Source organism: Anolis sagrei, chromosome 1 (assembly GCF_037176765.1).
Source record: "Anolis sagrei isolate rAnoSag1 chromosome 1, rAnoSag1.mat, whole genome shotgun sequence".
Classification (NCBI taxonomy): Eukaryota; Metazoa; Chordata; class Lepidosauria; order Squamata; family Dactyloidae; genus Anolis; species Anolis sagrei.
The window spans coordinates 252,118,295-252,125,151 of NC_090021.1; positions in this window are offsets into that span (position 1 = coordinate 252,118,295).

The following is a 6,857-nucleotide window of genomic DNA, read 5'->3' on the forward strand; positions in this document are numbered from 1 at the left end:
GTGGTCTCAAATTTGGCCTTGGCCTCCCAACAATTTATAGTTTTGGGAGACTTTAACATTCACGCCGAGACCACATTGTCAGGTGCAGCTCAGGATTTCATGGTTGCCATGACGACCATGGGGCTGACTCAAGTAATATCTGGCCCCACGCACCAAGTGGGACACACGTTGGAGCTTGTTTTTGTAGTGGATGGTGGGACAGTCAGAGTGGAAGAGCAAAAGATTCTTCCATTGTCATGGTTTGACCATCATCTGATCTGTTTAAGATTAGCCATGCCCTCTAACCTCCGCAGGGGTGGTGGACCCATTAAGATGGTCCGCCCCAGGAGACTGATGGATCCAGAAGGACTCCAGAGGTGTCTTGGGGATCTTCCTGTCCTGGAGACTGGAGATCCTGTCGACGCCCTTGTTGATCGCTATAATAGCGAGATGGCCAGGGCGATTGACAAGATCGCTCCCGAACATCCCCTAAATTGATACTTTAAAATGATAATAGAACAAAGTTTAATGAGCTGTATTAGTGCATTCTATAACACAAGATGTCTACTGCGTCTGTTATTAAGTAATTTGGCTTTACTTGAGTAAGGCAATTCATAATCTTTCTCACATTGCACTGTGTAACTCATAACACCAGTCAGCAATTGTACTCCAACGATATCTGAAGGAATGCTTTATGCATGTTCTGTTATTGGTTGTGCAAGAACAATATTAATATTGGCCATCTTTCTGCAAGTTCTGCTAGTCTGCAATTATTTGCTTCAATAAGAAGTAGGTTTTTCCACTTGTTTTTTGCAGTTATATCTTGCCAGTTTCAATTAGTCTAAATGCCATTTATCATAATACATATGTAAATAATGTGGTAACTATGGTTACATAACACATTATGCAAACATGATTTATGGGCAGGATAAGTAAAGGTCCAAAGCCTCTCTTCTATTCTTTTTTTATGTGTAGGCTTTTACGAACTTAAAAACAGGATGAGGATCTCTTGTTTGGAAATCCAAAATACTCCAAAATTGTCCACAGGGGGTGGCAGAGGTAGTGAGATACCTTTGCTTTCCAAAAATTCAATGTACACAAATTTTCTTTCATGCACAAAATTATTTAAGATATTGAATAAAATTACCCTCAGGCTATGTGTAAATACAGATATTTCATATAATACCCAAAGTACTTCAGGTTTCAATCATTTTGGATAAGGAATATTTAATCTGTATTAAAACATTTTTATTTGTACTTGTGGTACCACATTTTCTCAGGGACCCTGGACTTCTAGCCCCCACAAATATGGAAAAATTGCTGTTTTATGTCATAAGCTTTGATGAAGTAGAATGTGCTTGTACAACTGGCCCTCTGTATCCACGGATTCAACTATCCACAGCGTGAAAATATTCCAGAAAAGCAAAACTTGACTTTGCCATTTCCTATAACAGGATTTGAGCATCCATGAATTTTCGTGTCCACATGGGGAGGTGTCGCGGAACCAAACTTAGCTGATATCAAGGGCCTACTGCATGTCCCATCAAGTTGCTTGTCAACTTATGAAGACCCTATGAGATCATAGAGTATTTTAGACAAGGAATACTCAAAGATGGTTTTGCCAGTTCCTTGCTCTGAAAAATAGCCAACAGTGTGTTCATTAGTGGCTTCCCTTCCATCCAAGCACTAATCAGGGCTGACTCTATTTATCTTCCTAGATCAGACAGGATATGATGTCTTTAGAGTGTTTGTAAAGGTAGGTAAAGGCTTTCCCCTGACATTAAGTCCAGTCGTGCCTGACTCTGGGGGTTGGTGCTAATCTCCATTTCTAAGCCAAAGAGCCAGCATTGTCCGTAGACACCTCCAAGGTAATGTGGCTAGCATGACTGCATGGAGTGCCGTTACCTTCCCACCGGAGTAGTACCTACTGATCTCATATTTGCATGTTTTTGAACTGCTGGGTTGGCAGAATCTGGGGCTAACAGCTGGAGCTCACCCTGCTCCCCGGATTTGAACTGGCGACCTTTTGATCAACAAGTTCAGACAGCTTAAGGGTTTAACCCACTGTGCCACCGGGGACTTATCCTCCATCAAATACATTGAGATTAGGTTTATATACATACTGCTGTAGAGGAAGTGCTGTTTGATTTTATTTGTGTAAAGCACTGATCCTTAATACCTTCCCTGTCATCCGCTTTTCCTTGTGAGTCATGTCTAGTTTACTGAATTGAAACTGTCAACAATTAACCATTGTTGCTCTAGAAAAAAATATTATGAATGAATGCAATAATATAGGTTGAGTATCCCTTATCTGAAATACATGGGACCAGAAGTGATTTCTCACAATTTTTGGAATAACACCGTTTGAATATATATACATTTGTGCATATATACATACAGAGATTACTTGGAGACAGGGCCTAAATCTGAACATGGAATTCACAGATGTTTCTAATACAGCCTGAAGGTAATTTTATACCCAGTATTTTATACCATATTGAGCATGAAGAAAAGTTTGCATATGATAAAGCATCAGAAATGGAAACTGTCACTCTTTCAGCCACCTATGATTTTGCATTTCCTTATACTTTTGATTTTGGAATTCCAGATAAGAGGTGCTCAACCTGTACTGGCAATGATGATTATTTTAAAACATAGGTGCATATATAAAATTACTGTGACAGTGAACAAATTTTTGATACACGTTATAGCATTGTTATTAACGTTACCTTGTGAACTGTCACGATAGTTATATAAGGGATACAATTTTACTACATCATTTTTATAATGGTTACCATATTTTTTGATATCCACAGCGGGTCCTGGAACCAAACCCCAGCAGATACTAAGGGCCCACTGTGGTGCAGTATGTGTACTTCACCTCCTACCTGATGCTTTTAACTAGAGATGAGAGGGATTCAAACCACATATGTGCAGATATGTGTTACCAATGGGAGTAATATTTAGCATCCTGCAATTCTCCCAACACAGGATCCAAGTTTACAGTAACAAAACATTGTGCTATACAGCTAAAACCTGACAAGAAGCTATCATATTAAAACACCACTGATTTAAAAACAGCATAAAAATATTAAGACATAGCAAGAGTAGCAGTGCAGTCCTTTAAGAGACGTTTCTCCATAACCAGTTAAATTGCTAAATGCCTGATCAAATAAAGGGATATTTATTTACCACAGAAGGCGAACAGCCAGGGACTCTCACATATCTTCACGGAGAGGCCACATAAATACTGGGACCAAGAGGAGTTCCTTTCGTAAAGATCCTAATACTCAGGGAGACTTGTATCAGGAGACAGGGTTGTTCAGATAAATCTGAATCTAAGCTGTAAAGGGCTTTAAAGGTCATAACCTTTAGGCCCCACTGAACGTGGTTCTTCTCTAAAGGGAACCTTTTGAGTCAAGAGTTCACTAGCGAATAAATACAGGGAGAACTGTAGTTCTTATGCCTCAAGTATAGAAATGGTACATTACAGCACTGAAGTGCAGATGGCAATAGGCTAAAAGCTGACTACAAGACTAATTTCCTTTGGGGTAGATGAATATTCTTCAAAGAGAACTGCTCCAATAAAAAAGGTGTTAGAAACACTTAATTTCTCTTGCTCCCATTGTGCCGGGAAGAAAGATGTAGACTCTTACAAAATCCAGTATGGTGTAGTTATTTGAGAGGGGGCATCTGAACCCTCTGCGGACCAGGGTTCAAAGCCTGCTCAGTCAGGGAATCCACTGGGTGACTTGAGCAAGTCACACTCTCTCAGGCTCAGAGGAAAAAAAAGACACCTCCAAACAAACATTGCTAAGAAACCCACATGATAAGTTTGCCTTAGGGTTGCCATAAGTCAGAAATTAGTTGAAGACACACAATAACAATGACAATCAGCTTCAGTTGCTTTTATGTTCCTCATAGGCTCTTCATTCACATTTCTATACTAAATTTATCCAGGGTCTATGTGGTATCAATAATGGTAAGCAGTGCACTAGTCCAAGCCTGTAGCCAAGGGGGTGGTTTGTGGGTTCAAACTAATCCCCACCCCACCCCACCCCCCTGAAATGCTTCAGGTAAAAAAAAAATCTGGTTTACTCATTAATTTTAACTGGCTAACCAACATCCCATGCTGCATTGATGTGGAGGAGCCCCCGGTGGTGCAATGGGTTAAATCCTTGTGCCGGTAGGACTGAAGATCGACAGGTTAGAGCGTGGATGAGCTCCCTCTGCCAGCTCCAGCTCCCCATGCGGGAACATGAGAGAAGCCTCCCACAGGATGGGAAAACATCAAACATTTGGGTGTCCCCTGGACAACATCCTTGCAGACGACCAATTCTTTCACACCAGAAGTGACTTGCAGTTTCTCAAGTTACTCCTGACACGGAAAAAAAATCTATGTGGAACAAAAATTAGAGTTCCTCCAGAATTCAAAAACTTCACTAACACCAATGGAATATTATAGGCTAAATGTATATATCCCCTATTTCTGGACTTTTTCTGCAGTCAGCATCGAGAAAGGTTTACAAGGCACAGGGAAGTAGTTCAGGAACTGCAAGTATTCCTCCCTATTAATTGTGGTCATTTAAAATCAAACTTGAACAAGTGCACTGAGCTTTACAATGAATGCTTTCAAGATACTGACGCACTGCTGGAAGATTCTGATCTGTGGTGTAGACAATGGAAAAAGATTACACCTGCAGAAAAACCATAAAATGAACTGGAAGCATATCTTGTTGATGGACAGTTTTTTCCCCAATGTGAAGACACTTCTTGAGATTTCTGGAACATTGGTAGTGTCAATGGCTACAAATGAAAGGTTGTTTTCAAGCGTTAAATGCTTGAAAACATACATAAGAACAATGGGGTAAGAAAGACTGACTGGACTTGCACTCTTGAGCATCCACCAAAGTTTATCAAAGTGTATTGAGACAGTTTTCAAGTGTTTCCAACAGGCATTGTGGTATTATTTTGTAACCACTAGGTTATCAATTAAGAGTCATTTTCAGGTTTTTTTTTCAGTCTTAGAAGCTAAAATAGAAATTTGATTTAATTTTGATTTACTTATTATTTACTATATTTATGCCCCGCTCTTCTCGCCCCAAAGGGAAGTCAGATTATCAAATTATAAAACAGTTAAAACATATAAATACAATAAAACAAATTAATGAGCCCGCAGTGGGTTAAAGTGCTAAGCTGCTGAACTTGCTGATCAAAAGGTCACAAGTTCAAATCCGGGGAGCGGGGTGAGCTCCCGCTGTTAGCCCTGGCTAGAAGTTCAAAAACATTGAAATGGGAGTAGATCAACAAATCTGGTGGGAAGGTAATGATGCTCCATGCAGTCATGCCAGTCACATGACCTTGGAGGTGTCTACGGACAACACCGGCTCGTCGGCTTAGAAATGGAGATGAGCACCAACACCCAGAGTTGGACACAACTGGACTTAATGTCAGCGGGAAACCTTTACCTTTAAAGTTTACCAAAAACAGATTAAAAACATACAAAGTGCCAAGTCATGATTTCCATACTTCTTGGTTTTCCTAGCCATTATTCAAATTGCTTGACCGTGCTAATTTAATATAAAAATATAGAATGAATCATATTACTCACATTATTTTGTTATGAAACTACTTTTAACGATTTGCTTAAAAATTGTTTCAACTCTCTTCTCCCACCCCCATTTCTTTTCGTTTTTTGGCTACAGGGCTGCACTAGACAGTGTAGCTGAGAAATACAAGACAAAAGTAAATGTCTTGATTACCAGTAAAGGCAGCAGTAAAGCCCCCAGGCACGTAGACAATCAATATTGACTTTGCAAGATCATTGCTGTTAAAATGGCAGGAAGCAGCCCAGTGACTGAGACAGATGTTATATTTCAGCAGACACTTTTTACCCAGCAGTTAAGCTGTAAGAACTGTGTGTGTGTGAAGGGGACCGGACCGGGGGGGAGATACTTCGCAAGAAAACAGTATATTGCAATGGGTGGGATTCAGTGTTGAATCTGAATGATGTATAAGATTTAGCCTTTAGGAAGCATAATGACAATAATAAGTTTACATTTTTAAAAATACATTAAAATACGTTTGTACATATGGTGCCAGTACATTGGGCACTAAATTATTTTGTCTATGTGGACTGAAAGCCATATGGAGAATCCTGAATATCGATTCTTATTATTTTTACTAGTTTTTGAACTGCACACTTCGGATTTGTTCAGATACCTGGCAATGCTTCTTTAACTCAGCTTCCCTGTGCCAGACTCTGTAACCTTTTATGAAGGAAAATGGTGGTTCTGCAAGCATTTCTATTTAAATGTGTGTGTAAAAGCAGAAAAGTAAATATCTGAATAAGGAGGCGTGTGATAAGTGTACTGTCTTGTGGCTAATAAGGTATAGGTAATTAAACAATTATTCTCATTCATCTTACATTGCAAGAGTGAAACTTTAACCTAATGTCAGCATCAGAGTCCAGTTTTCATCCCACTGTCTCCTGACCTTTGCAGCACATGGGGAATGAATTTTCTGCCACCAAAGAATAGTAATGAAAGGTTGCCAATTAAATCAAGTGCCCAGGCTACATCTTTTGAAGCAACTGAGGAGGGTATTCCAGCAACTACTGACACCACATTTCCTCAACATCATGCCTTCTAGAAATTTTCGTTCTTCAACACCCAAATTACCGATTTATGGCAATCCCATTAATTCTATGGATCTTTCTTAGGCAAGGAATGGACAGAGGTGGTTTTGCCAGTCCCTTCTTCTGAGCTGTATCCTGCAGCACCTGGCATACCTAATTATTGACCATTAGCTGGGCTGATGATGTAGTTGCAATCCAAAACATTGGAGGACACTAAATTGAGGAGGACTATGGTATCACC